The following is a 19,495-nucleotide window of genomic DNA, read 5'->3' as shown; positions in this document are numbered from 1 at the left end:
TCCACCACAGAACATCCACGTAGATTTGAGCACCAAACATCCAGGGATTTATTCCGATCGCCATACTTGGGGTCAGGAAGGAATTTTTTTCCCGTGATATGAGGATAATCCAACAACAAGTCCTCAGGGTTATTTTTCGCCTTCCTCTGGATCAACATAGCAAGTAATTAAAGGCTGAAATTGAAGGCCTTCTTTCAGCTATACTTGCTATGTCACCATCTGGATGACTCATCTACAATGTGGTGGTAAGGAGAAGACTACCAGATATGGACAGACAGAAGGCAGCGGCTGCTCCTTCACCTACCAGATATTTACGGAAAGAAGGAAGCGGATGCTCCTTCTCCTACTTGGCCATGTACAGACAGAAGGAAGCGGCTGCTCCTTCTCCTACTTGGCCATGTACAGACAGAAGGAAGCGGCTGTTCCTTCACCTACAAGGCCATGGACAGATGGAAGGAAGCGGCTGCTCCTTCACCTTCCTGCCCATGGTCAGACAGAAGGCCATATGGTTAATCGCGATGCTGCAGGAATCCAGGAAAACTCCAACTACTCAGATCACATCACACATTCCAGCTCTTCTCCTCTCTGTCATGTGTGATCCAGACATGGATGTCCAAAAACGGCACAAGTGCAAACCAAGGCCCGAGGAGCAGAATCATCATCATCTGCTCCTTTCTACAAAAAGTGACAGTACTTATACACTGTCTTTTATCATTATTGCAAATTATTAACAACTTTATTGCATTAAAAAATGATAAAACATCTATATTGCTTTTGGTTAGATTCTTCTCATATACAGACATGTTTTTCAGTATTTTTATAGGTATCATGATTAGGGTCAGAACAAGTTATTTTGGTGCCTTAGGCAGATAGAGCCAATGGTGCCCCCCAGCAGACTATGGTAACAGGACCCCTAACGTAGCACCTCCCCTCTCTGATTGGTCAGGTAACAACCTCTGATGACCACTTCTGCTACAATTATTACTTTTTAAAAAAAAAAAAATACTAGCAAAAGTAAAAAAACTATCGTGTATTATGGGTGAGGCTTACCAGGGAGCACAATTTCAAAGTTATATGCAGAATCATTCATTGTTTGTGGATTATTTACACATTCCAACTGAAAATGTCCAAAATTTTTTACCTTGGATCTGGGGGAAGGATGAAGTAGGGTCCGAGCAGCACCCTGAACCTCGTTACCAGAAGTTAACCCCCAGGGGAAAGGGGTGATCCTGATGAGACTCAGATATCTAGGCTCACTTGGACTGTACTGTGCTGTCAGGGCAGGAAGTGGAGGAAGGTAACTAAGGACGTGGAATAGGGGATAAATCCCAGTTGACGTAAACACAAAGGCACACAGCTGAGTAGGTCATCTGAGAAGGTGGAGGAGGATGAAGACGAGGCGTTTACGTTGCGCAGTACGGCGCACATAGTGATGTAGCCATGACAAGCAATTTCCACAGCCACAACTTGGCCAGCAGAGTTTATGGGTCTGCAGCTTGCATGGGTGGCAAGGTCTGCCTAGCCTGGGCCTTTTTTGACACCGCAAAGGATGAGTCATCTCACGTAATCTGCCAACTTTTTCTTAAACAATGTTTTTATTGAAGTTTTTCCATAATTGAAAATTATATTACATACAGTAAGTGAGACAACAACATATGTCTCTATAAACAGTCATTTTTATAACAGAACAGGTTTAGCACAACACAACTTGTGCATAATAACAAATATAACATATTTATAATACATTAGATCAAGTAATGTAGGTATCAGAAGTAGTCATCAATATAGTTCTAAAGAGTTGACATTCTATAATGAGAAAAAGTCATCGATTTTAGATTTTTGCTCTATCCATGTGCCCCACCTGTCTTTGTATAGCTCCAGTGTAAGATTGTTCATGTAAAAAAATGTTTTCATATGTACAATGTTGTTCCACTAGCATTATCAATGTCTTGACGTCAGGGGGTCGTATATTGTTCCAACCCTTCGCTATAAGATATGATGCTGACATCAAAACATGAGCCAATAGGAATCTGTTTTTTTTATATTGTTTAAGGTCAATCAGCAGTAGAGCCAATACTGGACAGGGGCGAATAGAGCGTCTGCACAGTAATGAAATTAACCCGAAAACCCAGTATGTTTTCAGACAGGGGCAATCCCAAAAAATGTGCTTAATATCAGCTAAGTTACCACAATTTCTCCAGCACAGACCCAGGTTGTCACTTGTAAAATGTCTGAGTCTAGCTGGAGTAAGATAATATCTGTGAATAATTTTAAAATGAGTTTCCAAAATGTTCATACACTTAAGTAGCTTTGTGAGCTACTTTAAAGGAAGCAGTCCATTGTGTCATAGATATTTGTGTTTGTAGATTATTCTCCCACCTTTCGAAACAGTCTCTGTTCGAGAATACATATTTATTTGTTAAAATAGAATATAGAGCTTGTAGGTAGCTTTTGTGTCTGGGTGGGGGATTCCTAAAAAAATTACATATGGTATTATTAAACAAAATATTTGAAGAAAGTGCTTTTTTTTTCTTATTATATTCATCTTTGAGGAGGAGATATGCCATATATTCAGTGTTCGGAATATTAAATTTGGTCTTAACCATTTGAAAAGACATTAATTTATTACCCACAAAGAGGTCCTCCGTGTGAGTGATTGTTGTTTTAGACCAATTATCAAAGTAAGGTCGTAGTGAGGGTCTGATCGGTAGCAAATATGGGATTTTTAGAAAACTGGTTGAGTATGCAAACGTATTACATTTCTTTTTATGAAAATGGGACCAGCAGGTGATAGAGGTACGAATTATTGGATTTGTAATATCTTTTATCCTTTGTTTGTTTCTGAGAAAGTAACAAATGTAGAGTAATGGTTCCCTATCGGGCATCAGGTCTAATTCCATTCTAGGCCACTCCAGGTTTTCCTGATTATTGAACCATAATTTTGTGAGTTCCACTATGGTAGCGAAGTAATAGGCTTCAAGATCTGGCAATGACACACCTCCATTGTCACCTGATTTAAGCAATATATATTTTTTCACCCTGGGTTTACCTCCATGCCATATGAATTTATTCATTTGGATGGTGAATTTTTTTTATGAGCTGTAGAGATAGAGGCATGGGGACATTTCTATATAAAAATAATATTTTAGGAAGGCAGAACATCTTGTATAGAAGTATTCTGCCTAACCATGTGGCAGGGGTCTTTGATAAGTCTTTGTGTCTCTTCTCTTAATCTTGGAGAAGGTGGTTTGAATTTACTTCACTGATCTCATGTAGCCTGGTGGTCAACCATATCCCAAGGTAGGGCATTTCTTTACAATCCCAATTAAAGGGATATTTGTTTTTTAAGTATTGTCTAGTTGGGAGTGGGATAAAGAATGATAGGACGTTGGTTTTTTTTATATTTAACTTATAAAAGGAAACAGAAACGAATGATTCAATGAAGTCCCAGATTTGCTCTAGTGAACCGACTGGATCAGTCAGAGTAAGAATGATGTCGTCTGCATACATGCTGATTTTGTGTTCTACATTCCTCAGCTTAATTCCCTTCACTTCCTCCGCTCCTCTGATCATCTGAGCCAAAGGTTCTAGGCTCAGGATAAAGATAATCGGAGACAGAGGACAACCCTGTCTCGTACCGTTTGTGATAATGAATTTATCAGACATAGTGTTATTAACCAGCACTGAGGCAGAAGGGTTAGAATACAAGGTCTTGATACTATTAATGAGATCTCTACCAAAGCCCATTTTTTCTAGAACTAGGAAGGCGAAGTCCCAATTTAATCGGTCAAACGCCTTCTCAGCATCCAATGCTACAAAGGTACTGGGAATCTGTTTTTCTTTGCATAGAGACATTAGGTGCAGCACATATCTAGTGCTGTCACATGTCTGCCGATTCCTCACAAACCCGATTTGATTAGGGTGGACAAGATGGGGTAAAATTTCCTGTAGTCTGTCAGCCAGGATTTTTGCATATATTTTGGCATCTACATTTAATAATGAAATTGGCCTATAGTTTTCTATTTTAGTAGGGTCTTTATCTGGTTTTGGAATGACCACTATAGTTGCATTTAATAGGTCTGTACTGCAGCTCCCCTTAGTTTTAATAAAATTTAGGGTTTCTGTCAAATGGGGTAGTAAAAACTCTTGAAATTGTTTATAGTATTCTATGGAGAAGCCATCTGGGCCAGGGGCTTTGTTGTCTTTAAGGTTTTTGATAGTGAAAGAGACTTCTCCCTTACTAAAAGGTAAGTCTAGAAATTCACTTTGTTCTGTTGTGAGGTTATTCAATCTAACTTTATTCAAGAATTTTTCTATATCTTTCTTTGAGGGAGGTTTAAAGTTTTCTTCTTGTCTGAGATTATACAATTTAGTGTAATACTCTTTAAAGGCGGTAGCTATATCTTTGGGTTTCTCTAGGTTTTGAGATTGTGTAGTGATTTTTTTTTATGGTTATTTTTTTATTGATAGGTTTATGTTTGTTGGCCATTATTTTTGAAGTTTTGTTGTTGTTTGTATAGAAACCTGCCCTGTAAAAAAGCGATCTCTTCTCGTGTGTTTGGATTAACATTTTTCTTAACTCTATACGGCATGTATTGAGTTCACTATGTCTATTAAAGGCTCTATCATTCTGAGCCAGTCTCTCTAGCTCAGCAATTTTTTCTGTTAAATCCTTGAGTTTAGCTTCTCTTACTTTTTTCAATCTGGAGGCCAGTTGAATTAACTGACCTCTTATTACACATTTATGAGCTTGCCACAATATCTCTGGAGTAACTTCAGAAGAATTATTCTCTTTAAAATAATTAGACAGAGACTGACCCACCAATTCAAGGTTTTCTGGATTCTCCACAATGAATTTATTATATCTCCAATTGTGGTATTTATTATTTAATTGAGAGGTACGCAGGGTCAATAAAATGGGGGCATGATCTGACCAAGTTATAGGGCCAGTGCAAAACTTTTCATATGAATCCAGCATAGAGAAGCTGGTCAAAATATGATCTATCCTGGTGAATGTTTTATTGTGTGGGCAGTAATGAGTGTATTCTCTCGATGTTGAATTTAAAATCCTACAACTATCATGCAAATTGGAGGAATGTAACCAATTAGTCAGATTGACATTTCTATAGTATACTGAGGGAGAGGAGCAATCAATAGATGGATCTGTAATGCAATTAAAGTCTCCCCCCCAGATAATATGTCCGTTGCTAAAATTGCACAATTTTTTCCTAAGATTGTTGAGGAACCTAAACTGTCTAGTATTTGGGGTCTATGCATTGACTATTGTGTATGCCACACCCTCTAAGGTGCAATTGACCGCCAGTTGTCTCCCACCTTTGTCTTTAAGTGTATCAATGAGCACAAATGACAGATCTTTATGAAAGGCAATAGCCACTCCTGCTTTTTTTTTCTCATTATTCGAGAAAAAAATTTGGGGATAATTTTTGTGTTTAAATCTCTGATTATCAATCTCTAGCAGATGAGTCTCTTGAATTAAGACTATATCTGCCTTCGAATTAACTGCCTCTCTCCAGAGAGCAAACCTCTTGAATGGGCTGTTTAGTCCATTTACGTTAAAAGACAAGATTTTTAAATCCATAACAAACTAAAAGAAAGTTGACATATTGTTATCTGGAGGCTCAAGGTCCCCCATGAGACCCTCAACCTCACCATACAACAAGGATCATATATATTTTCATGTGTGTAAACCCAACATTGCAAAAACAATAGATGACTTTCATTTGTAACACCTGTAAAAAGACACTTAATGATCAACTGATACCTGAACATAAGGAAAAGAAAGGATTACAAAAACTTGAGAAAACTCGAGTCCAACTTCTAAAAAGAAGTGTTACTAAATGAGGTCTACTCAGTTAGTATTTGGGGGTAAAGATTAGGCCATAGACTCGGGCTGTAACCTACCCACGTTCTCATCTTTTCTTTTGGATGGACCAGGTAGTTGGAAGATGATTCGGATGGCGTGAGGAAACGTTCTTATTCTGTATGCTGCTCGGATCCTCCATCTGCGGGAGACCTAAATCTTGAAAAACTCTAACAGAATTATCTAAGTTAGACAAAGCATACGTAACATTGTTCTTTATCACCAACAATTTTGTGGGGAAACCCCATCTGTATAACACTTTGTTCTTCCTCAGATGTTCTGTAATGGGAAGGTATTCTCTTCTTCTTTGAAGTGTGGCCTTGGAGAAGTCAGCGAAGATCTTTATATCTTAATATGGCTTTGGGAGTCGAGCTTTTTGTTTGCTGATTCTGAGAACATCCTCTTTAGTTAGGTAATAGTGAAAAAATGCAATCACATCCCGAGGGGCCTTTTCTGGAGCATATTTGGATTTGGGCAATCTGTGAATGCGTTCAATGAGTAAGTTGCCCTTAGGGGCCTCAGGAAGTAGTGTGTGAAGCATCCTTTGGGTATAGGAGTCTAAGTCTCTATCCTTGATATTCTCAAGGATGCCTCTAAATTTAAGGTTATTCCTCCTACTTCTGTCCTCCTGCTCGGTTAGTTTAGCTTTTAAAATGGCCACCTCCTCCTCTAGTGAATAATGTTCATCGATTAATTGGTTATGGGACACTACCATTTCCTCCATTTTGTTCTCTAGGAAATTCACTCTTTGACCCAGGCTGTCAATGTTATTTTGAAGAGTTGCATTATATTTATCAAATTGTGTCTGCACATTTTTTGCGAGTAAGCAGATCATGCTTTTAATAAAAAGTTCAGATGCATTATTTTCTGAGGCTTCAACTTGTAACATCGTTTGTAATATATGGTCTGCAGCTGGGCTTTTTGGTGATGAGGAAATAAATTCCTGTATTGGGGAGTCTTGTTGAATTTCTGATGAAGTGCTGCTCATATCGTCTTTTTCTTGTATTGAGTGTGCCCTTTTTTTTACTATGGGGGTGAGTGGCAGGTCTGATATGTTGGAGATATCTGGGCACGAATGATGATTCTTTTAAAGTACTCATTTCTAAATTTAGAGCAGTCTGCATAGTAGATAAGCGCTGAGATCCTTTGTAGTTAGGAATTTGGCGTAAGTTGCGCAAATTGCGTATCTGCTGAGAAGTCTCACAAGTGTCATGGCCGCTATCGCGAGATTTCAAGCGCTTTTGCTGTGTAGTGCTAATGGAGTCTTTTAAAGCACTCCCTGGGCTCTCTAAAGCGGCAGTTTTTGCAGCGCTGGGGCCAGACTTGCTTCCAGCCTTAAAGGCTGTATGTTTTAGGCGCTGGGATGCTTGCACTGGTTTTACACTCACCGGCCTGGGGCTGCATGGAGAGAGCCGGGCGCCATCTTGGATTATCAGTGCTGAGGGAGAGCCCTTGTTTTTCTTTAGCTTTTCAGCTGCTTTACTGCGGGAATCCATCCTTTGACCCCAGCGGTATGTTCTAGGGGTATTCCTATGCGATCTGTGTCAATCCTGGCCTCCAACTCGCTTATGTTATCGCTTGGTAGGTTGCCCTGGAACAGGAGCTCAGAGCTGCTGCATCCACTCAGGTCACAGGCTGGCCACGCCCCCCACGTAATCTGCCAACTTTGAAAAAACTGAGTAGAGGGAAAAAGTGCAATTATTTGACTGCTACAGGTATGCACCTTCACAGTCAACATTCGTTACTCTGGGAATCCCACTGCTCTAAAATGCGGACCAGCAGACCTCAAAAACCAACAGCCACCCCATCAATCGCATCTGCTGCTTCTTCCTCCTCTGTTACTGTGCTAAGCATTGTGATGCAGGTCTCCGACCGCAGAACCTCGGCTTCTTTACCTGCTCCAGTCAGGCTGAGTGAGAGCCTGTCAGCTTGCTCACAGCTTTTTCAATCCACATCTCCTCCTGCACTTCCCTCATGGTCCAGCAGTTTGTCCAGTTCACCGTACACCTCCCTCTCTCAGCCAGCCGACGTTACCGCAGTTGTGGTCACGTAAAAGATTGTTTCCTCCTTCACGTGATAAAGCTAAGAGGTTGAACTCCACCATCTCCAATCTGTTGGCCATGGAAATGCTGTCTTTCCGCCTGGTAGATACACATGGTTTCCGAAAGCTGATGGCCATCGCAGTCTCCCAGTACCAGTTGCTCAGCCACCATTACTTTTATTAGAAAGCTGTGCCTGTGCTACACCAGCATGTTGCAGACATCACCCACTCCTTGACGAAATCTATGTCTGCATTTCACCACAGACACTTGGACGAGTAAGCATGACCAAGAGAGTGTTACATCTCACTGACTGGGCACTGGGTGACTCTGGTGGTTGTGGGGGACAGGCAGGGAAGGTGCTGCTCCACAAGTCTTGGAATCCCCACGCCTTGCAGGACAAACCTCTATATTTCACACTTCCTCCAATGCAACTGACTCCTCCTCTACCTCGTCTAGGGCCTTCAACTGCACCCTCAACCTCTGCCTTAATGGGACATGCGTTCCAACAGTGGAGAACGAATCGCCACCACCTCCATACTGCGCAGCTCACAGCAATCAGGTAGTGTTAAAATTGAGATCGCAGTCATACAGCTGAAGAGTTGTGGACAGCTCTCCAGGCTGAGTTTAATCAATGGCTGCCTCCGCTGAATCGGCATCCATGGAAGGCCATGTCCGAAAACAGTGTGAACTTAGTGGATGCCCTATGCCAAGGCAAGCCCACACACGTGCCTTGCATGGTTCATATCCTCAACCTGGTGGCACAGTGTTTTCTCTGACAGTATCCTGGCCTGGGTGAGTTGCTGCAGAAAGCATGGAAGTTGGGTGCTCCCTTCCTCCGTTCACACCCATCAGGTCATCGACTTGCATCAACACAGAAATCTTTGTCCATGCCAGTTAACAAGTTGATATGTGATGTGCTGACACTTTGAAATTCCACTCTGATAACCATCCCCTCTCTGTTGTTCGTGGTTGGCGGAAGTGGGGAAACAAATATCAGTGTTACCCAGCCACCAACACAACATGGGCTTGGACCTCATGGAAGAGCCTGACATATGAGTGCCTTCTTGCTGCACTATCTCCAACATGATCCCCGTATAGTTATGATTCGAAACAGTTGGGACTACTCGGTTGCCACTCTGTTAGATCCACATTATAAGACAAAATTTTGCCAGATGATTCCCGCCCTAGAAAGGGACCCGCGAATGCTGCAGTTTGAAAACATGCATTTAAACAACCTTAAGAGAGGTTTTCCCAATGACAGCAGTGAGGCACACAGTGTGCATCGCAGCTCTAGACTTCCAAACTCTGGCACGTCAAATCGTCAATGCCAAAACATTAGCAGCAGCAGTTGTAGTGTAAGTTGCAGAAGCAATTTCTATGAGTCCTTTGACACTTTGTTTTAGACCAGTTCGTGCACCAGTCCAAATCTGACTCGTGGTGAACAAATGGAAAGGATGGTGCAGGGGTATCTAGAACTGAATATCAATAGCATCAGGGAGGGTTTGGACCCTTTCACATTTTGGTCTTCCAAAATGGATGAGTGGCCTGAACTCACCCCTTACACCTTGGAGGTTTTATCATGCCCGGCATCCAGCATTCTCTCAGAACATGTTTTCAGCGCTGCTGGTGGTGTCCTGACGATAAGCACAGCCGGTTGTCCCCTGAAAGTGTAGCCCGCCTAACTTTCATTAAGATGAACAAGATCCAAGGACTTTGCATCCCAATGGCAGACAGTACAGACTAGGCTATGTTTTAGTTTTTAGTATGCTGCTTTGATCTTGCGTAATTGCCCTCTGTGATGTCTTTAGTGTGGCTTCTGTGCCTGCTGCAGATGTTAACACAAATTTGTGGAAATATGAACAGTCATGGTTGGTCTCCATCTGCTGGGTTGGCTGTAGTAGAAGTTGTGTTGGTCCCTATTATACTATTTCTACTCTCGTGAAATTGATGCCACTTCAGTGGTGTCAGGCCCTCATTTTTTGAAATTTTTTTTTTTTTAATTCGTTTATTGAACCTCAGGACACAAATAATGTACAACATACATAATAGCTTATGATAACAAGCATTATACATAGCACACATGTTTCCGTCCAATGTAAAATACAATGCAAAGAGATTGCACACTCTTATAGATAAACAAGGCCAAATGTACATATCCTTCCAAACATACCTAAAGGATAATTGGCTATACATTTTCCAGCATGTGTATCAATCCAATTCCACAAGCCTTGTCGTATCATTCAGAAAATTCCTAAACTACAAACTACCACTACATCAACTAGTATCTCCTATTTCCGCAGCCTGGTCTCCTATATCAAATTATGTCGCATGTGATGTCTCAGCCTTGCAAAGTAAGATGAGAGGAATTCCACCTCTCCCAAATCTTTTCAAATTTGCCCGGGCATCCCCTATTTTGGTATAACGTGCGCTCATATGGAATAATCGAATTTACCAACTCAATCCAAAATCTAAGGGAAGGACATGAACCCCCCATCCACCGCAATGCCAGCACCTTTCCGTGCCATAAACAGCATCTCTCGCAGGAAGACCCCAGTATAGCTATCCCAAATCTCCTCCTCCCATACCCCAGACAAGCAGACCAATGGCTCTAGAGGGACAGGGGTTTGTACCAGGGATGTCAGTAGTGTAGTCACCTATTTCCAGTAATGTAGGATAGTGGGACATTGCCACACCATATGAATAAAATCCGCATCTGGCAAGTGACATCGCAAACATTCTGATGATTCTGCCCCTACTGACAGCACGTATGTATACAAAGAGGATATGAGACCCTGGGGACCCTGCGAATTGAGGATTCCTATCAGAGGTAAAGATGAAATAGTACGGCCCACACCCCTACCCCTCATATGTGATTGAAGAGCCGATCTCAGCTGCAAATAACGAAAAAACTGAGATCTCGGAAAATCATGTGTGACCTGTAATTGTTCAAAAGACTTTAAGATCCCTCAGTCATACAAGTCTCCCAGTGAAGAGACGCCACACTGAATCCAAAAAACAGTGGATGGGCGATTCAACAACCCCGGAAAATAGTTATTATTCCACAGGGGCATTGAAGCTATAAAATCTTTAAACCCAATTACGTTCTTGATTTGTCTCCATATTAATCGTGCCAGCCGGAGCATGGGTAGCAGACGTGGGACATTAGTTTTCTCCAACTCAAGGAACACTAACGGGCAATCCGCTTGTGCAGCGTGAAGCAAGTGACTTTCAGAATTGGGGAGGCAATTACCCGGCATCCATTTACTTAAAGCTTTAGCCTGCCCAGTTAAGTAGTATAGGAAAAAATCTGGCAATGTCGCCCCACCTCCCTTCTTTGGTCTTTGTAAAGTGGACAATTTAAGTTTGGGCCTAGTTTTCCCCCCCATATAAAGGACGTGACCAGGGAATTGAGACTTACAAAAAAGGACCTGGGCACCGGTACCGCACTGTGCTGAAGGGAGTAGCTAAATTTAGGGAGTAGTATTATTATAATCAGGTTAATGCGTCCAGCCACAGATAATGGGAGCCTACTCCAGGGTGCAAATTTAACTTTATTCATTTTTTGAAATTTGAATACTAGTGATTGGGTATTCATCTGCTGGGTTGGGTGTAGTGGAAGATGTGTCGGTCCCTATTACACTATTTCTACTCTCGTGAAATTCATGCCACTTTGGTGGTGTCTGCCACTAATATTTGGAAATATGAACTCTCCTGGTTGGGTGTCCATCTGCTGCATTGGCTGTAGTGTAAGAGATGTCGCTCCTTATTATACTAATTCTACTGTGGTGAAATTGATGCCACTTTGGTGGCATCTGCCATTAATTTTTGGAAATGTATACACTCCTGGATGAGTGTCCATCTCCTGGGTTGGCTGTAGTGGAAGATGTGTCTGTCTCTATTATACTATTTCTACTCTTGTGAAATTCATGCCACTTTGGTGGTGTCTGCCATTAATATTTGGAAATGTGAACACTCCTGGTTTGGTGTCCATCTGTCGGGTTGGCTGTAGTGTAAGGGGTGTCAGTCCCTGTTATACTATTTCCACTGTGGTGCAATTAATGCCACTTTTCTGGTGTCTGCCAGTATTTTTTTGTACTTAATTTGAAATTCAATTTTAAGCTGTAAATGCTGGCCCAGACCCTGATACCTCATGCATGGCTGCTTGCTGCTGTGCTATTATAAAATTTGTACTGTGGTTGAATTGAGGCCAATTTCCTGTTGTCTGCCCCTATTTTGATGTGTTTTGGCAGCTTTTGGGCCCGTTTGAAGGTGTTGTGTATGTGTTTCTTTTTGCCTCCCATTGACTTGAATGGCGTTTGATGAATATTCGATGAATAAATCGGCGAATATTGCAAATTTGGCGATCATAATCCGAACCGAACTTTGAAATATTCAGTCATCTCTTTTGAGGACAAATGGCCTCCATCCTTAAAATTTCTAAAACGGCAGTCCATTACAGCAAGGCCAAGCAGCAGACATTGGGGACAACAATGCTACAGACCGCCAGAGGGCGAAAACGACTCTCCACTGACCAGGATGACCGTCATCTTATTTGAATGTCATTTTGGCTTCAGAAACCGCTGGTGATAACAGCCCATGATTGTGGCCAGTCATGCATTTTTAGTAATGTCCACACTGTAGGAAAGATGTAGTATTACATGCCAGAAATTCTTGGTAGTCGTTTTCCACTCCGCTCTATAAAGGCACTGTCACACTTAGCAATGCACCAGCGATATGACGCAGTCAGGATCGCTGGTGCATCGCTAAGTGGTCGCTAGTGAGCTGCCACACAGGCAGATCTCACCAGCGACATAGCAGGGGTCGGGGGTCGCTACTTACCTGTCAGACGAGGCGATCCTGACGTCCTCCCGCCCGCGTCCACACGTTGCTCATCGGCACCACAGGAAGCTGACGACGAGAAACGGCCCAGGATGTTCTCACGCGATCAGCGATTATCAGCGGGGGAGCCGGTCGGAGGTAAGTATCAGACATAGCGATATCACTAGCAATATCGCTATAACGTCACAAAATCAGTGACGTTATAGCGATATTGCTAGCAATATCGCTTAGTGTGACAGGCCCTTAAAAGTTAGTTTTGAGCATTAGACCTTCCCCACTATGGCAGTCATATGTCCTATTAGACCTTATAGTCGGTATTCTTATAGTGAGACAACCCCTTTTATACTGTGTTTCCTTGTGATTTACATGTTTTTCTTCTTCCAAACAGGCAGATAGAATCTGTCCCCGTATCTGATAGAGACAACGCTAGAGACAACGCTATTATCTTGCCATCCTTGTCCCAAATGTCAGGTATGTCCTTGTCTGCAGAACCAACAATGGGAATGTTGACTTCAAGGCTCAAATATATCCACGTGGTTTTTATGTTTTCCATGTTTCATGTATAAATGTTGACTGTGTTATATTGACAACCTGTAATAACACTTCATTACCTATGTCTTGTAGATCACTCTGATATAGACACACATCTGGTCTCAGAGGATGAGGAGGATCGCAAGTCATCTCCAGAGTGTGCACCAAAATCCAGCACAAATATCTCAGAAATGTGAGTAGATTATGGGGTCATTACTGGGAGCTCCAGGCTGATATATGTGCACAACACCAAATAAAGGACAGGAATACCATAATATCAAATGCAACATCCACCGCCCCATGGTTAGCGGTCATTGTACTTTTGTCCTTAGAAAGTGCTGGTGATAGCAGCCCATGATCGAGGCCAGTCATGCATCTATAGTGCTGCCCCCACACTGTAGGAGAGATGTAGTATTACATACCTGACATAATTGGTAGTTGTTTTCCTCTCTGCTCTATAAAAGTTAGTTTAGAGCATTAAACCTTCTCCACTATGGAAGTCATAAGTCATATTAGGCCTTATAGCATAATTAGTGTTCTTATAGTTTGACAACCCCTTTTATACTGATGCCTTGTGATTTACGTGTTTTTCTTCTTCCAAACAGGCAGAAAGAATCTGTCCCCGTACCTGATAGAGACGACGCTATTAGCATCCTACCATCCTCGTCCTCACTATCATCAGGTATGTTCATGTCTGCAGCACCAACAATGGGAATGTTGACTTCAAGGCTCAAATATTTCCACATGGTTTTTCTGTAATAGGTCTCCTATGTTATTCATGATTCATGGATCACAATTATGTTGCCCATGGGCCCATACTGAATCCCTATTTCACTAATTTTGTACAATTGTTTTCATGGATTCTGTGAGATACGTTGCAGCGTCCAATGACCTACATCATCGTAAGAAGACATTATCTCCTATAATAGAATATTGCTCATCAGTGATGCACCACATGGTGGCACACAGGGCGCTTACTGCTCTATATCAGTGACACATCTAATGCCCCTCAGATGGGATTATGTATATTATATAGGACTTATTCTGTCCTATTATGATATAATACCAGATTATCAGGACTATAGGAGACAGGACTAGAACAATCCTACTATATACAGGAGACAAAGCAGATCCCATTAGGATATGTCATTACTGAGGGGTTTTTTTTTTTTTTACTTTCTAATCAGAATTTCCAGCTCAGATGGAAAGAATATCTGCAATAAATTTGATTAAAGAAGAAAAATCAGAAACTAGAGAAAAGGGGAAAAAGAGACTAGGTAAGTGTGAGAATCAGCTCCATGTTGTGTGATGTCAGTAAGAATCATTCGTGGGGAGCAGATGTCATATGTCAGTGATGGGATTATCACATATATGATGGCTGACAATGATCCTGCCCTCTGTGTGATAGTATTCCTCTGCCGTCCGGCCACAGTGACCGCACAGTGATATAATGTCATATGGAGCCCCAATCACTCACATTATATGTACTTCTCTTCTCATAGGTTCCATCTTCCGCCGGATCTCATCATCTTTCCGGCAGGGATTATCCAGGGCAGCGCAAGTATTTGCTTGTTGTTACTGCTGCCCTAGAACCATCTGAAAGACCTAAGCATCCAGCGCCCTGAAGTCCAGCAGATCCACCATCACTGCTGGACCATCCTTGCTGGACCTGTTTAGAAGCGGGACTAACTCCTAGCCGCGGTCTACGGACCAAACATTGGGAATGGGCAGGGCCTTGGGGGCAGATCCCAAGTGCGCTCAACCATGTGAAATAGCTTACGCTCAGGAACATTGAGGGCTAGCGCTATCGGATAGCTCTACCCGTTCATTTCCTTTAGGAACAGAGCTATGGGATAGCTCTACCCGTGCACTTTCTTCATGGATAGCGCTATCGAATAGCTCTACCTGAACAGTATTAACGACACAGCTTTTTCATACACAAGGAGAGGTACACCAGGTAGTTATTTTTGCTGTTAGTCTGCACATACGCCAGTCTGGTGCGTGGTTACACCCCATTGCGAGGTCAGTCTGATGCGTGGTTACACCCCATTGCATGGTTCGTAATCTCAGCGCACTCCCGAAGGGCGCGCAATCACTCATTATTAACTAAAATAAAAAAAAAAACCTTTGGTTTATTGAAATTTTTTTTCACATTTATCAAACTTAGCTATGTATTTTGTTATCTGATAAAATTCAGTACATACAGATACAGGCCGGTGGCCGGTTCATGCAGCCTTATATGTATATCCTTATTTATTGTAAAGGTGGCCGCACCTTATACTAAAAACACTTATTACCTTTTGTGTCCAACATTTTACTTATGGGTTGTAAATGTTTGAGCAGAGTCATCACCTCCTCTTGTAGGAATTGAACTATGGGTTACTTTGTGATGTCTGACATTGTACCTGTAGCCTCTGAATTGTGAAATACCATGCAATAGTTACATTATGATGTTATTATTATTATTATTATATAAAATACCTAATAGTTTTATATTTAGATTTGAGGACATTGATCAATTAAAATGTTTTTAGTCCATTTTTTCTTAATTTTTTTTTCAACGATTCTCCATAGAGAGTCATTATGTGTCAAGGGGCAGTAATAAGGCTATGGATGTGCCCGGCCAGAAATAAGGCTATGGATGTTACCGATACTCAGGGATCGTTTACTGTGAGCCTTTTGTCTATGGCATTATACCCTCACATAGTCGTCCTAACTAGACCGTTAGACTGGCACCATCATCCCCCTCTAAACTGTGGATAGATTTGCCACTTTACAAAGAAAACATTGCTCACATATCGTCAGCCATGACTTTTGACAACACTACCAAAATATACAACGCAAACGAATGAATAACATGACCATACAAAACGGATAACAACATATTGCACTAAATCTCTTCATTATTACCACTATTTTTTAATGCAATACCTTATATCCAGAATATAGATTAATAACAACATAGGGAGGGAGAGTGGACAACTCTAATGCACCTATTGCTATGAAATGTTCTATGGTGCGAACTGGGCATTCGGGAAATAACAACTAATGCTGGGTGACTATGCCTGGTGCACCTTCCAACCGCATGGCTAGCAAGAATTCAACTGTGACCTCCATTTCTGTTTTGAAATATATTCCCTCACCCACATGTTCCCAGTTATAATGATACTGAATCCCAAATTTGCAGACATTAGAATATACACTGCTCAAAAAAATAAAGGGAACACTTAAACACCACAATATAACGCCAAGTAAATCAAACTTCTGTGAAATTAATCTGTCCACTTAGGAAGCAACACTGTTTGACAATAAATTTCACATGCTGTTGTGCAAATGGAATAGAAAACAGATGGAAATTATTGGCAATTATCAAGACACCCTCAGTAAAGGAGTGGTTCTGCAGGTGGGGACCACAGACCACATCTCAGTGCCAATGCTTTCTGGCTGATGTTTTGGTCACTTTTGAATGTTGGTTTTGTTTTCACACTCGTGGTAGCATGAGACGGACTCTACAACCCACACAAATGGCTCAGGTAGCGCAGCTCACCCAGGATGGCACATCAATGTGAACTGTGGCAAGGTTTGCTGTGTCTGTCAGCGTAGTGTTCAGAGACTGGAGGTGCTACCCGGAGACAGGCCAGTACACTAGGAGATGTGGAGAGGGCCGGGCAAGGTACGTGTGTGAGCTAACCTTGCCTTAGAGCCGCCACCAGGTTCCGGCCATTGTTACACACGACGATGCCTGGCTGTAGGTTCAGCGGTATCAGCCAAATATCTGACTGCTCCTTCAGCACTGTCCACAACTCTTCTGCATTGTGTGGTTTGTCATCTATGCAGATTAGCTTCAGCACAGCCTGTTGCCGCTTGGCTGAGGCAGTGCTGCAGTGCTTCCAGCTTCTGACTGATGTGTTCATTTCAGAGATGGAGGCTGAAGAGCAGAAGGAGGAGGAGGTGCAGGAGCAGGAGACTGTGGGAGCAACCCTGACTGACGTAGGGCCAGCAATCCTCGGCGTGGGAAGGAGGTGTTCCATCCCAAGGTCCGACAGGGTGCCGGCTTCTACTATATTAACCCAGTGTGCCGTCAGTGAGATGTACCGTCCCTGCCCACTGGCACTTGTCCACGTGTCCGTGATTGGGTGGACTTTACCAGTAACAGCATTGTTGAGGGCACGGGTAATGTTGTGGGACACATGCTGGTGTAAGGCCGGTATGGCACAACGGGAGAAATAGTGGCGACTGAGGACCGAGTACCTTGGGACAGCCGCTGCCATTAAGTTGCGGAAAGCTTCCATCTAAAAGGCAACATTTTGAGCACAAGCAGACGAGAGATGTGCGAATTAAGTACTGTGGCCTGTGGTGCATTGGCTGGGTATTTCCGCTTGCGTTCAATGACTGGGTTATAGACAACTGAAGGCTGGGCTGGGACAAGGACATGGACAGGCTTGATGACGGTGCTGCTTGACTGTGGGCAAGAACAGGTGCAGGGCTCGAGGCATCTTCACAGGCAAGTGGAACTGGGGATTGGCATGTACGCAAAACAGTGAAAGAAGAAGTGTTGTCACCTGCAGACAGTGTTCCTGGAGACTGTGGATCTGCCCACAAAGTCGGGTCCTTTGCTACCATGTGCTTAATCATGCTAGTAGTGGTCAGGCTAGTAGTTTTACTACCCCTGCTGATGCGGGCATGGCAATTGCTGCAAATGGCCTGTTTGGGGTTATCGGCAGAGCCCTTAAAAAATAACCGGATTCTGGAAGATCTAACACTTTGAATGGCAACTTCCGGCCTGTTGGTGTGACGGGGAACGGATGCACGCCTTCTGTCTGCGGCCACCACACTGCATCTTCCTGCCTGTTGGGGTGATATGCCTCCTTCCCCATGTGTGCTGCCTTGCTCGCTCTGCATGTCCTCCTGCCAGGTTGGGTCAGTCACTATGTCATCCACCACCTCGTCTTCCACATCCGCACCCTGCTCCTCCTCCTGAGTTTCTGGCAATTGTGTCTCATCATCCACCTCAGGTGACCGTGGCTGCTCAAAGATTTGTGAATTGCTACATGGAATATCATCTTGCCCCGCTTCAAGTGGAGCGGGCTAGAGGCACGAATCTACAAATGGATGACTGAACAGCTCTTCTGAGTGTCCGAGTGTGGCATCAGTTGTCTCAGGGCACTCGGCATGGTGGGAGGAAGGAGGAGCAGGGTGAGTAATATCCAGTCCACACTCATGGCTACTCAGACTTAACCGTGTGGAAGACATGGTGGTGTTGGTGGCTAAGTGACTTGAAGCATTATCCGCTATCCAACCAACAACCGTTTCACACTGCTCTGGCTTCAATAGTGTTGTGGTGCGGTCCCCTAGAAACTGAGACAGGAATTTCGATCGCGAAGATGTGGGTCTTTGCTTTGGCCCACTGTAAGCTTTGCCATGGCCTCGTCCTCTGCATGCACCATTAGCATCATGTCCTCTTCCCCGTCCCTTGCCTTGCCCATTTTAAATTGAGTAATGAAAGAGGTAAAAAGCTGCCTACAAATGGATGTCTTTAGAGAACAATTGGATGTGGTAAGTACTGTAGGCCTGGAAAGTTAAGATTTTTCCACCACAGATACACCAGGCCTCTGCCTGAGATAACAGACTGTATTCCTTATTCATCTTTTTTTTGGATACAAAAGACTGCTGGATATAACAACAGTGACAGGCAGGCGAAAAATCAAACAGCCATAAACTGCCCAAAGTTTGAGCACGCACAGATAGTAGCTGGCACGGAGAGACCACTACAATGAATGTGTGGCCTTTTTTATTTTCTGGGCTAAATTCTCGTGTATTTAAAGCAAAGTGACAGGCAGCCCCTAAAAATAAAACAGCCGTAAACTGGCAAGAGTTTGAGCACACAGATATGAGCTGGCACGCAGGTATCACTACAATGTTTGTGAGGCTTTTTTATTTTGTGGGCTAAATTCTCGTGTATTTAAAGGAAACCAGTCACCCCCCCAGAAGTTTTTAAGTAAAAGAGCCACCTTGTGCAGCACTAATACTGCATTCTGTCTAGGTGGCTCTTTTACTTAGCGTCCCTTCCACCGCAGAAATAATCGTTTTTAAAATTGTTCAAAAATACCTGATTTTTGACAGGGGGGCAGGTCTTTCCCCCTCTGACAGACGTCTCAGATCCATCAGTCATTTTGCATTTGGCGCCGCCTCCTCAGTGTTC

Source organism: Dendrobates tinctorius, unplaced genomic scaffold, assembly GCF_039654945.1.
Source record: "Dendrobates tinctorius isolate UK_male_01 unplaced genomic scaffold, ASM3965494v1 ptg000107l, whole genome shotgun sequence".
NCBI lineage: Eukaryota > Metazoa > Chordata > Amphibia > Anura > Dendrobatidae > Dendrobates > Dendrobates tinctorius.
This window is presented reverse-complemented; position numbering follows the sequence as displayed.